Here is a 13,392-nt window from a genome sequence, read left to right as displayed (position 1 = left end):
AGAGAGAGAGAGAGAGAGAGAGAGAGAGAGAGAGAGAGAGAGAGAGATGGAGGGATGGAGGGAGAGAATCTTACCATATTGCATATCATTATACCAAGCTCCCAACCTCCTTCCTTATTCTCCTATGGAAGTTCAAGAAACAAATTTACCCTTACTCTATTCCTAATCTCCAATCACATTGTAACTCAATCCAGTAGACTCATTTCAGGCATCTACTTGGAGCCTGAATATTTTGTCTTTCCTAGTGACATATTCACAAAGCTTGTAAAACATTTGAATATAGCTGGTGAATGAAATCACATATTTTCCTAATTTTTGAACATATTATAGTCACTGAAATTATATTCAATATGATTTACTCAACAGGCTTCATATTTTACCAATCAGCCAGTATGTTCTCCTGATTAAGCAGCATATATTAATGTTAAAGAATATATATACATATATACATATATACATACACATACATATGCATACACAAATTATATATATATATATATACATATGCATGCATGTATAGATGTATACATACACACAGTTTGATGATTCAAATAAATCACCTTGCAGACAGAGCTTTTTGGAGATATGTTATCAAGTTTCAAGTACTTTTGTTGATTCTTTTTGAGGAGGCAGGAAGATTCTTTTGTTTTTAAAGAGTACCGGTGATACCACACTAATCATTTGAAATGTGTCTGCTTGTTATTGGAAAGACCTTTTCTACTGATTTCTAAGCGTTCACCCCAAACCCTCCACAGTCTAATTCCTTACATGGGATTAGGGACTGGACCTTTGATTTCGTCGATAAAGTGTTCTTTCAAGATCTCTTTCTACTAACACAAATCAGCACCTTCTCTGCAGCTTAGAGTTTTAAAGAGTTCTGCAAAACAGTGAAAAGTTAAGGGATTTGTCCAGGGTCACACAGCCAGTATGGACCAGATGTAGGCCTTGACCCCAGCTCTTCCTGGATTTGAAGCCAGCTCACTAGTTTTTTTCTTTTTTTTATTAATTTATTTTAATTTTCTCAAAAAATACTTTGATAAGCTTTTGAGTTTTACATTTTTCTACCCCCCCCACCTCCCTCCCCAAGACTGTGAACAATCTGATATAGGCTATACATATACATTCCTATTAAACATATTTTCACATTAGTGATGTTGTAAGGAAGAATTAGAACCAATAGGAGGAACCACAAGAAAGAGAAAACAAAACAGAAGAAAAAAGTAGCAAATAGTATTCTTCAATTTGCATTCAAACTCCATAGATCTTTCTTTGCATGTGGATAGAATTTTCCATCATTAGACTTTTGGAGATGTCTCAGATACTTGCATTGCTGAGAAGGGCTAAGTCTATCAATGTTAATCATCACATAATGTGGCTGTTACTGTGTACAACATTCTCCTGGTTCTGCTCACTTCACTCAGCATCAGTTCATACAAGTCTTTCCAGGTTTTTCTGAAGTCTGCCTGCTCATCATTTCTTATGGCACAATAGTATTCCATTACATTCATATACCACAACTTGTTCAGCCATTCCCTAATTGATGGGCATTCCCTCAATTTCCAATTCTCTGCCACCACCAAAAGAGCTGCTATAAATATTTTTGTACATGTGGGTCCTTTTCCCATTTATTTATTTTTTTTAGTTATTCCAAATATTTTAATCAGAGTTCTGTGCAAGGCATTAAAAACACCAGTTTGTGAGGATAAACTCCATTGGAGAGAGAGAATACAGAGCACAGGTAGCCACAGAGCTGAGGAATTTTCTTGATTGGGGGCAGGATCTGAGAGTCCACTGTTTTCTGATCAGCCTTGTGCTGCTCTGTAATCTCATCATTCTCTTTTTCTCTGACAAAAATCTCTCCTTCTTGGTGTCTAGGTTTATGGAGCCTCCTCTTCTTGAAGTAAGCATTAGTAAGATGATTAGGAATTTTTACTGCTGAAAGTTTAACCCTGGTGGAGGTGGCAATGACAAATTTCTGATGGGTCCTTCTCAGAGGAGCACAGTTGATGGTCAGAGGTCCAGTCACCAGTAGCAAGCCACTAGCCAGCTACTTCAGGAAAACCACTCTCTTGCCCCTGTGGTGGACAGTGAGCATCAGAACCATGGCCTGGGTGATGCTAGATCAAAATCTCCTCACATGCTGGCTGAAGGGCTTTTTGCCATGACTTAGCATATTTCTAGGCACATCCTCAATAGGGTAATACCTTGGCATCTTGGTAATCTTTACCACACGAGTTCCTCCATTCTTATTACCACCTTGGAGATAGTAGCAGGCACCTTCTCTTTCTTTTTTCCTTTCAATCCGGGTTTTTGGTGCAGCATATTTCCACTAGTACATGGCTCTCCTGGAATACATTGTAGACCTAGAGTATCGACCAATCCCTAGGGCCAGGACTGGGTTCTGACTGCAGTGCTTTCGGGACTTTTTCACCACCTTTTCAGCCACATCTTCCTTCTTGTTTTTCTCCTTTTTTTCCTTTCAGACCTTCTTTTCCTTTGGTTCCTTTGGGGGATTTTGTCCAACATCTTGGGAGAAGGGAAAGAGAACCCTTTTCCCATTTGCGTGATCTCTTTGGGATACAGCCTTAGAAGCGCTATTGCTGGGTTAAAGGGTATGCACATTTTTATAGACCTTTGGGCATAGTTCCAAATTGCTCTCCAAAATGGTTGGATCATTTCACAACTCCACCAACAATGCATTAGTGTTCCGATTTTCCCACATCTTCTCCAACATTTATCATTTTCCTGTTTTGTCATGTTGGCCAATCTGATAGGTGTGATGTGGTACCTCAGAGTTGTTTTGATTTGCATTTCTCTAATCAATAGTGATTCAGAGCATTTTTTCATATGACCATAGATGGCTTTAATTTCTTCCTCTGAGAACTGTCTGTTCATATCCTTTGACCATTTATCAATTGGGGAATGACTTGTATTCTTATAAATTTGACTTAATTCTCTATATATTTTAGGAATGAGGGTTTTATCAGAAAGACTGCTTGTAAAATTTCTTTCTCAATTTTCAACCTTCCTTCTAATCTTAGTTGCATTGCCTTTGTTTGTGCAAAAACTTTACAATTTAATGTAACCAAAGTTATCCATTTTGCTTTTTGAAATGTTCTCTATCTCCTGTTTGGTCATGAATTCTCCTGTTCTCCATAAATCTGATAGGTAAACTATTCCTTGCTCTCCCAGTTTGCTTACAGTATCAGCCTTTAAATCTAAATCATGAACCCATTTTGACTTCATTTTATTATATGGTGTGAGATTTTGATCAATGCCTAGTTTCTGCCATACTCTTTTCCAATTTTCCCAGCAGTTTTTTTTTTTCAACAAGTGGGTTCTTATCCCAGAAGCTGGGGTCTTTGGGTTTATCAAATAATAGATTACTGTAGTCATTGATTACTGTGTCTTACATACTTCATCTATTCCACTGATCCACCACTCTATTTCTTAGCAAGTACCAAGTAGTTTTGATGATTGCTGCTTTATAATACAATTTAAGATCTGGAACAGCTAGGTCACCTTCCCCTGCATTTCTTTTTATTAGTTCTCTTGATATTCTAGACCATTTGTTATTTCAAATGAATCTTCTTATTATTTTTTGACTCTATAAAATAACTTTTGGTAGTTTCATTGGTACGGCACTGAATAAGTAAATTAGTTTAGGTAGAATTGTCATTTTTATTATATTAGCTCAGCCTACCTATGAGCAACTGATGTTTATTCAGTTATTTAGATCTGACTTTATTTGTGTGGAAAATGTTTTGTAATTCTGTTCATATAGTTCCAGGGTTTGTTTTGGGAGGTAGAATCCTAAATATTTTATAATGTCTACAGTAAGTTTAAATGGAATTTCTCTTTCTATTTCTTGTTGTTGGGCTTTGTTGGTAATATATAGAAATGTCAATGATTTATGTGTGCTTATTTTATACCCTGTGATTTTGCTAAAGTTGTTTATTATTTAAAGTAGTTTTTTACTTGATTCTCTAGGATTCTCTAAATATATCATCTGAAAAGAGTGATAGCTTTGTTTCTTCTTTGCCTATTCTAATACCTTCAATATCTTTTTCTTCTCTTATTACTAAAGCTAACATTTCCAGTATAATATTGAACAACAGTGATGATAATGGACATCCTTGTTTCACCCCCGATCTTATTGGAAATGCTTCTAGTTTGTCCCCATTACATATGATGCTTTCTGAAGGTTTTAGGTAGATGTTACTTATTATTTTAAGGAAGACTCCATTTATTCCTGTGATCTCTAGTGTTTTTAATAGGAATCAGCATAGTATTTTGTCAAAAGCTTTTCCTGCATCTATTGAGATGATCATGTGGTTTCTGTTAGTTTTATTGTTGATATGATCAATTACGCTGATAGTTTTCCTAATATTGAACCAGTCCTGCATTTCTGATATAATTCCTTCCTGGTCGTAGTGTATTATTCTTGTGATAATTTGCTATAACCTATTTGCTAAAATTAAAATTTTTGCATCTAAATTCATTAGGGCAATTGGTCTATAATTTTCTTTCTCTGTTTTGACTCTTCCTGGTTTAGGTATCAGCACCGTATTTGTATCACAAAAAGAATTTGGTAAGACTCCTTCTTCACCTATTTTCCCAAATAGTCTATATAGCATTGGAATTAATTGTTCTATAAATGTTTGATAGAATTCACTTGTAAATCCATCTGACCCTGGAGATTTTTTTCCTAGGGAGTTCATCAATGGCTTGTTCAATTTCTTTTTCTGAGATGTGGTTATTTAAGTATTTTACTTCTTCTTCTATTAATCTGGGAAATTTATATTTTTGTAAAATATTCATCCATTTCACTAAGATTGTCAAATTTGTTGGCATACAGTTGGGCAAAATAGTTAATATTTATTGTTTTAATTTCCTCTTCCTGGGTGGTAAATTCACCCTTTTCATTTTTGATACTGATAATATGGTTATCTTCTTTCTTTTTATAATTAAATTTACCAAAGGATTATTTATTTCATTAGTTTTTTCATAAAACCAGCTCTTAGTTTTACTTATTAGTTCAATAGTTTTCTTAAATTCAACTTTATAAATTTCTCCTTTTATTTCCAATTTGGTGTTTAATTGAGGATTTAAAATTTTTCTTTTTCTAGTTTTTTTTAGTTGTATGCCCAATTCATTGATCTCATCTCTCTCTGTTTTATTCATGTAAGCATTTAGAGATATAAAACTTCCCCTGAGAACTGCTTTCTCTTCATACCATAAGTCTTGGTATGTTGTCTCATTATTGTCATTCCTTGAATGAAGTTATTGATTGTTTCTATGATTTGTTGTTTGACCCATTCATTTTTTAGGATTAGATTATTTAGTTTCCAATTAGTTTTAGTCTATCTTTCTATGGCCCTTTATTACATATAATTTTTATTGCATCATGATCTGAAAAGGATGCATTTAATATTTCTGCCTTTCTGCATTGGATTGTGAGGTTTTTATGCCCTAGTACATAGTTAATTTTTGTGTATGTGCCATGTACCACCAAGAAAAAAAGCATATTCTTCTCTATCCCCATTCAATTTTCTCCAGAGGTCTACCCTACCTAACTTTTCTAAAATTCTATTCACCTCCTTAACTTCTTTCTTATTTATTTTGTGGTTCGATTTATCTAGTTCAGAGAAGGGGGGGTTGAGGCATCCCATTAGTATAGTTTTGCTGTCTATTTCTTCCTGTAATTTCCTGAACTTCTCCTCTAAGAATTTGGATGCTATACCATTTGGTACATATATGTTTAGCAATGTTATCATTTCATTGGCTATAGTGCCTTTTAGCAGGATGTCGTTACTTCTTTTGATAAGATCTATTTTTGTTTTTGCTTTGTCTGAGATCAGGATTGCTTTTTTGCTTCAGCTGCTCCAGCCTTTTGCCTTTACCCTGTTTGTGCCCCTCTGTTTCAAATGTGTTTCCTGTAAACAACATATTGTAGGATTATGGTTTTTAATCCATTCTGGTATCTACTTCCATTTTATGGGAGAGTTTATCCCATTCACATTCACAGTTATGATTACTATCTGTGTCTTTCTCTCCATCCTATTTCCCCACTGTTTATGCATTTCTTTCTCCTTTCTCCCTTTCCCTCCATGATCACTAGTGTTTTGCTTTTGACCACCAGTGCCCTCAGTGCCACCTCCCTCCTATTAGCCCCCTCCCTTTTCTTCCCCTTTACCCTTACTACTTTTTCCCTCTCTTTTATCACCCCTACTTTTTCTTTCTCATTTTCCCTCCTACTGACTTTGGGCAAGTTAGATTTCTATACTTAACTGATTATGTTATTCCCTCCTTGAGTCAAATCTGATGAGAGTAAAGTTCAAACAATGCCAGCTCACCTTTTACTTTTTTTCTTTCTAATTCCTAACAATCTCACCAAAATGTACTCATCAGTGTTCTTTTAACCCATTATATCCATTCCCATATCTCCATTACCAATCTTCTTCCTGGCTCTAGAATTTTCCTCTTTCCCACCTTTTTGTGTCCAGATCATTTGCTTTCTGCAATAATCAGCTCAATTCCAACTTCCTTGATCAATTTCCTTCCCAACCAAACCTGTTCATAGTGTTCTCTCTTCGCCATTGAATTCTAAACATACTTACTTCCTGTACTATTTATTTGAAAATTCACATATGCTACAATACATCACAATATTCTTTTGTGTGCATACTCTATCTTCTCAATCAGACCGAAAGACTGCTTGAGTGCAAGAACTGTATCTTATGCCTCTACAGAGGAATGAAAGAAGGAAGGAAAAAGAAAGGAAAAAAAGGAGTAGGGAGGGAGGGAAGAGAATCTATTGACTACTTACTGTGTTCTACACACTATACTAATGCAGAGAGAGAGAGAAAGAGAGTGAGAGAGAGAGAGAGAGAGAGAGAGAGAGAGAGAGAGAGAGAGTATTCTCAAGCAGATTAATTCCTTATAGGAGAGTGTTGACCAAAGAAGGGAATTTTGCTATTAACTATCACAGGGATGGTGAATTGATATCTAAAGGGAATAAGGACTGGACCTGCACCTTGATAGGGTCATAGAATTAGAGTTGGAAGGGAACTCAGAAGTCCTTGAATATAGTCCCTTCATTACACAGATGAGGAAAATGAGGCTCCGGGATGGCAAGTGCCTTGCTGAAGGTCATATGGGAAGTAAGTAGAAGAGCTAGATTTGAATTCCGGTACTCTGGCTCAATACGTTATGCTGAATAAATAAAACAATCTTCCCTTTCTCAGAATTTTTGCCACAGGTGCAGTCATCTGAGTGAAAGAGGAAAGCCATGAATTTCACCCAATTTTCAAGTTAACACTTCTGCTCCCTAGCAACTGTCCCCCAGAGCCATCTTTCTCCCATGTCAGGGAATGGCTGTGTAAATTGGTTCAACCTTAGGCAATTGAATTACCTTTCACTGTGCTCACTGTGGTTTGCTTATATTCTTCTTAAGTCTTCTTTTCATTTTTAACAAAAAATCCCCTTATCAAAAGAGCTAAATGTAACACTTTAAAGGTGATACATTTAAAGTGAAAACAAGAGGTTGTCTTCTCAAATTACTTTCTTCATCTGGTTATTTGGAATTATAACTCACATCCCTCAAGAAATCACATTAGGTTTCTGGGAAAGCCCACAAAATCATGATGTGGCTTAAACACTACACACGTATAATTAATGTCTTAGCTTGGGATTCAAGGTCCTCCATAATGTGATACCATAATACCTCTCCAGACTTGGCCGAGTCCCCTCAAATCTACTCTGCTCTAGAGAAGTTAGGCCATTATTAATATCACTTCTGTCTGATCGCATGTTTTTGTGCTGCTTTATGTTTGCTTTCCAACTTCTCATTCTGGGGCAGTCCTCCCCAGACCATTCCAATTTGCCATGCATCGCTCATGGTTTCAGGAAAGAGGAGTAAACTGAGAGTCAGGAGAGATCTGAGTCTGAATCTCATCACATAAGCTTTGTGATTGTGAATAAGTCAGTTACCTTCTATGAACTTCACCATTTCTGACATGGAAAATGGGCCACGTAACAGGCAGCAAGGTAACAGAGCAGACCATGTGCTGGATTGGGAATAGGAAAGAACTGAATGAAAATTCTGTCTTAATCATCAACTACCAACAGCTGCATTACCCTTGAAGGGTCCTACCTTATTCTTATTCTTGTCTTATTCATCATGCTTAATGCTCCCAGCCTTTCCTTCTCGTTAGACACTAAGCCCCATTTTTACCATAAACTTGCATACACTGACATGACTTGGCTTCTTATTTACCACTTAACCTACCAGGTTCCTCCATGGTGGCCTGAAATATAGTAAGCACTTCATAATTATTCTCTCTGCCTCTCTGTTTCTCTTCATCTCTCTGTCTCTATCTCTCTGTCTCTGTGTCTCTGTCTCTGTCTCACTCTGTCTCTTTCTCTCTGTCTCTGTCGCTCTCTGTGTTTCTGTGTCTCTCTTTCTCTGCCTCTGTCTCTCTCTGTTTCTCTGTCTCTTTCTAGTTTTCTGTCTCTCTCTTTTTTCCCTCTCTTTCTCTCTATCTCTATCTGTGTGTGTCATTGTGTCTCTTTCTATCTCTCTATCTCTGTTTCTCTTTATCTCTCTCTGATTATCTATCTATCTATCTATCTATCTATCTATCTATCTATCTATCTATCTACCTATCTATCTACTCATCTATCTATCATATTGTCTACTTGATCTTGATTGAATGTTCCAAAAGAGAATATTCTAGCTATCCAGGACATTTTTCACCCGGTTCTTCCCAGCACTCTTTCTTCTCTTTCCCTCACTCTTTTAAATACTCCATAAGTCTCATCAAATAATGAGGCAGTGTGTTGTCATACAAGGAATACTGGACTTACAGTCAGAACTGGGTTTAAATCTTGGCTCTGCTACTTATTAGCTGTGATTTTCAGCAAGTCATGTAATTTCTCTAAGAGTCAATTTCCTTATTTCCATAAACACTAAAATATTGTAGAACATGACTTTGTTATTCTCTATAAAAATGGAATCTATCATTTATCTCTCCCTCTGTGTGTCTCTGTCTCTCTGTCTCTCTCTCTCTGTCTCTGTCTCTCTCTCTGTCTCTGTCACACTCTGTCTCTCTCTCTGTCCCCGTCTCTCTGTCTCTCTCTCTCTCTCTGTCTCTCTCTCTCTGTTTTTCTCTGCCTCTGCCTCTCTCTCTGTCACTCTGTCTCTCTCTCTGTCTCTGTCATTCTCTGTCTCTCTCTGTCTCTGTCTCTCTCTATCTCTCTGTCTCTGTCTCTCTGTCTCTGTCTCTGTTTCTCTCTGCCTCTGCCTCTCTCTCTGTCACTCTCTGTCTCTCTCTCTGTCTCTGTCATTCTCTGTCTCTCTTTGTTTCTGTCTCTGTCTCTCTCTATCTCTCTGTCTCTGTCTCTGTCTCTCTGTCTCTGTCTCTCGCTCTCTCTGTCTCTCTCTCTCTCTCTCTCTTTAATCTATGTCACTAACCACTTCATAGGCTTATTATAAGGGAATTCAGCTAAACAAGCATTTTTTGACTGCCAATTTTAAACAGTACTGCGCTCGGTTGTGGGAAAATCACACAGTTTAAGGACAACAAAATGAAACTTACCATGTTATTGGTGAATGAAGTCCAAACGCAGAGATCAATATTACAGAATAATATATGATATGTGTATTATACAGGTAAAAAATTGAGGGCTATTTGAATTGTGAGGGGGACTGTAGCTACTAACCAGGGAAGATTTCAGGAAAGAGACAGTATATGAGGTAGGCTTTAAAAGAGGCCTAAGACTTTTGAGACTTGGTTGATGAGGTGGTTTGTATAGCTGGATTGCTTTTCTTTGGTTTCCTCTTATTTCTTCTTTATGCTTTGTTACAAAGGATTGGGGTGAATTATTTTTTTTAAACAAATGGGTTGTAAAAACAAAAGTTATCACTGAAACTTTAAACTTTAATAAGGGAAGGATGTTTAGGAGTTAAATAGCTAAAGAGGGGGAAATGGTGACACTCTAAGTGGATGGAACCAAATAAACAAAGGTGAGCAGGTTCCAGGATCTTGGAGCAAGAAGGGACTTCAAAAGCCATTTATTCTGTGAACTTCATTTTACAGATAAGGAAATTGAGGGTCACAGATTTAGAGCTGGACAAGGCCTTGCTGGCCGTCCAGTCCAGACCCCTCAGTTTATAGATAATGAAATGGAGACTCAAAGAGATTAAGTGATTTGCCCAGCATCACAAAGTTAGGAAGTACCTAAGTCAGGATTTGAATGGAACTGAAATTTTTCAAACTCAATCCACTAGACCAGGATATCTCCTAAAATAATAGTAATTATAATAATAATAATTATTATTGTTGTTGCTGTTGTTGTTGTTATCATCATCATCAGTAACAACACTATCACATAGATTATAAAAATAACAAGCATCATTTATATGGCTCTTTAAGGTTTGCAAAGTACCCTACAAATTTTTCCTTACCACAACCTTGGAAGTTAGATGCCCTTATTTTCCCCATTTTACATTTTACAGGTGATAAAACTGAGGAAGACAGAGGCTAATTGACTTGTCTAGGGTCACACAGTATCTGAGAGGGAATGTGACCTCAGGTCCCCCTTATTTCAGGTCTAGCATTCTATCCACTGTACTACCAAGAAGACAAAGGAAAGTATATGGCATATTTGGGGAGTAAATATTACCTAACCATCTGCACCATAGAACACATGAAGAAGAGCGATGTGAGACAAGCCCTTTGAAAATTTTAAAGCCGTATATAAATGTTACCTCTTCTTAATGATGCAAAACTCACCACTGTCTGTCTCCTGTCCTCTCTGTCCTTCTGCCATGGCTATAGTATTCCTCGGGAGTGGTTATTAAATCACAGCTTCCCAGAACTTATGATTTGAAACCACTTGCTGGTTTCAAATTTGGTGTCTTTAGAAACTGCTTTAATTCTTTCAGTCCCTTAGGTTATTATGTATTTTCTTAACTTGATAATTCAGGCTTATGAATAGGCAAAATAGGAAACTCTTCAGTGATGCTGGGAAAAAACCCTTGCTGACAAAGAAACCCTCTCCTATTGGCTACCAACACTGCCCCACATTCCCACTATCAAAGACAGTCACTAAAATGCAAATGCCACCTGGGTGAAAGAGTATGCCAACCAACTATCAAATTTTAATTTTACAGGACAATTTAGTTTTTTTAGATTATCTGGCTGGAGGCAGATTGTTGAAGGGATGGCAAAGAAGTCCTCTAAATTTTGATAAGGTATAAGAAATGTCAGGAAGAAGAGTTTTTATAAGAATGAACCCTGAATAGTTTGTGTGCAAAAGTTCCAAGGGTAATAAAGAAGAGAAAAGAGAGAGATACAGATTAGATGATGCTAAAACAAACTGTTATGTTCTCGTCTAACCGAGGCCAGTCTCATGATCCAGGTTTGGGAGTTAGGATGCAATGAGATACTCATGCACTGTAAAATACAATAAAAACAACTTTATTGATGACCACATTAAAAGAATACAATTTCTAAAGTTAAAGAGGATTCAGACTCATTTAAAATTATACTTTTTGTCTTTTTTTTTTTGCTTTTTAGTGAGGCTATCAGGGCTAAGCGATTTGCCTAGGGTCACACATATAGTAAGTATCCAGTGTCTAAAGCCAGATTCGAATGCAGGTCCTTTTGACTTCAAGGCCAGAACTCTATCCACTATGCCACTGCTTCTACTCCTCTTTGTCTTCACAAACACCCCTACCTTCTGCCATACTATGTCAAGGTGTCCCCCATACAACAGTGGGAGTTCCAGGAAAACCTATGATCTCCTCTTCCATTAGCATGAACCTGTTAGGATTGTAGCAGCAAGGAAGCCAACCTCTCCGCACCTTAAAGTATGAGGCTCAAAAAATAGGTGTCATTCCTGCAACAGCCTATTTCAAAATTATGAAGTGTTTGAGTGACGTGCCGAGCCAATCCAAACAACAGCTATCTACACATAGATAAGTATGCGTGTATACACACACACATACATATATATAAATATATGTGTGCATATACATATACACAAACACAATACCCATGTGTATACACATACTTATATACATATTTATACATGTATGTGTATATGTGTATATATGGGTGTATGTGTAGTTGTTGTTCACTTGTTTTTAACCCATATCTGTCTCTTCATAACCCCTTCTGGGGTTTTCTTGGCAAAGATATTGGAATGGTTTGCTACTTCCTCCTCCAGCTCATTTTACAGATGAGGAAACTGAGACAAACAGGGTTAAGTGACTTGTCTGATGTCACACAGCTAGTAAGTATCTTAGGTTAGATTTGAACTCAGGTCTTCCTGACTTCAGGTCTGGACTCTCCACTGCTCCAACCAAAGTGCAATTTAAATCATACACACACACACACACACACATATATATATATATTATATATATATAATATATATATATACATACACACACACACAAAATTAACACAAGGGATTTTTGTTTGCTTTTTGAGGGAGCTGGAAGCATCAGGGAAGATCCCATCTGTAAGATTTCCAAGGTTTCTTTCAATTCTAAATTCTTTGATTATAAGATCCTAAAATAGTCCTGATTTTTTCTCTCATCTAAGTCTGACTAGGGGCTCTTTACCTGGATGCATTAACACACAATTCAGACTGACTATCATTGTCCTCTGAGACTCTTTGTAATAAAGAACACAACACATAAAGCCTACCTATGCAAAATTACAACTATTTTTCCATTTGTGGGTGTATTTAGCTCATCTTCACCCTTTTTATGCACTGAGAGATCCAGACTGACTAATTCATACTGAGGACAAATTATATAACACACCAAGACTGACACTTGCAAAGTTCACCCTTTCTCGAGTTACTTGACATTAGAAAAGGGCAACTCTTTAAAAGGGAAAAAAGTAAATTTTCTCACACTTCTAGTTCTGTCTCAAAAACAGCTGAGCACGTTTGCTAAAAAGTTTTCTTTCCAAATAATCTACCAACTAACTTCCACCATTGGAAACCTAAGACAGCCAAGACAGACAACTGCAAAATCCATTTTATTTCTATGATGACTCCCAACTTTCAGATGTTTAAACCATATAAAAATATGGATTTTAATATTTTTAATCTTTGGGCATGAAACCTTAGTTATGAAAGGATGCATATACAAGCAAGGCTTCATTTATTGGTGTTCTACCTATAGACAACTGGCATTTATTTAATTCAACCAGGTACAAGTAAAATAAAAGTGAAACTGAACATAGGCAGACTGCTTGACAATGATCTAACAATGTGCCAGTTTAATCAGGTTTCAGTTTTGTTACTGCTGTTTTTGTTGTTTTGTTGGTTGTTTTTTGTTTGTTTGCTTGTTTTGTTTGGTTTGCTTAAGCC

At 36.7% G+C, this 13,392-nt stretch overlaps 1 pseudogene; it reads right to left on the bottom strand.

The window, feature by feature from the left end:
* Positions 1 to 1,660: 1,660 nt before the first annotated feature.
* LOC114028253 lies at positions 1,661 to 8,303 on the bottom strand (annotated as a pseudogene).
* Positions 8,304 to 13,392: the final 5,089 nt, after the last annotated feature.

The sequence above is a fragment of the Vombatus ursinus genome, unplaced genomic scaffold, assembly GCF_900497805.2.
Source record: "Vombatus ursinus unplaced genomic scaffold, bare-nosed wombat genome assembly UNPS02014874.1, whole genome shotgun sequence".
Classification (NCBI taxonomy): Eukaryota; Metazoa; Chordata; class Mammalia; order Diprotodontia; family Vombatidae; genus Vombatus; species Vombatus ursinus.
This window is presented reverse-complemented; position numbering and strand designations above follow the sequence as displayed.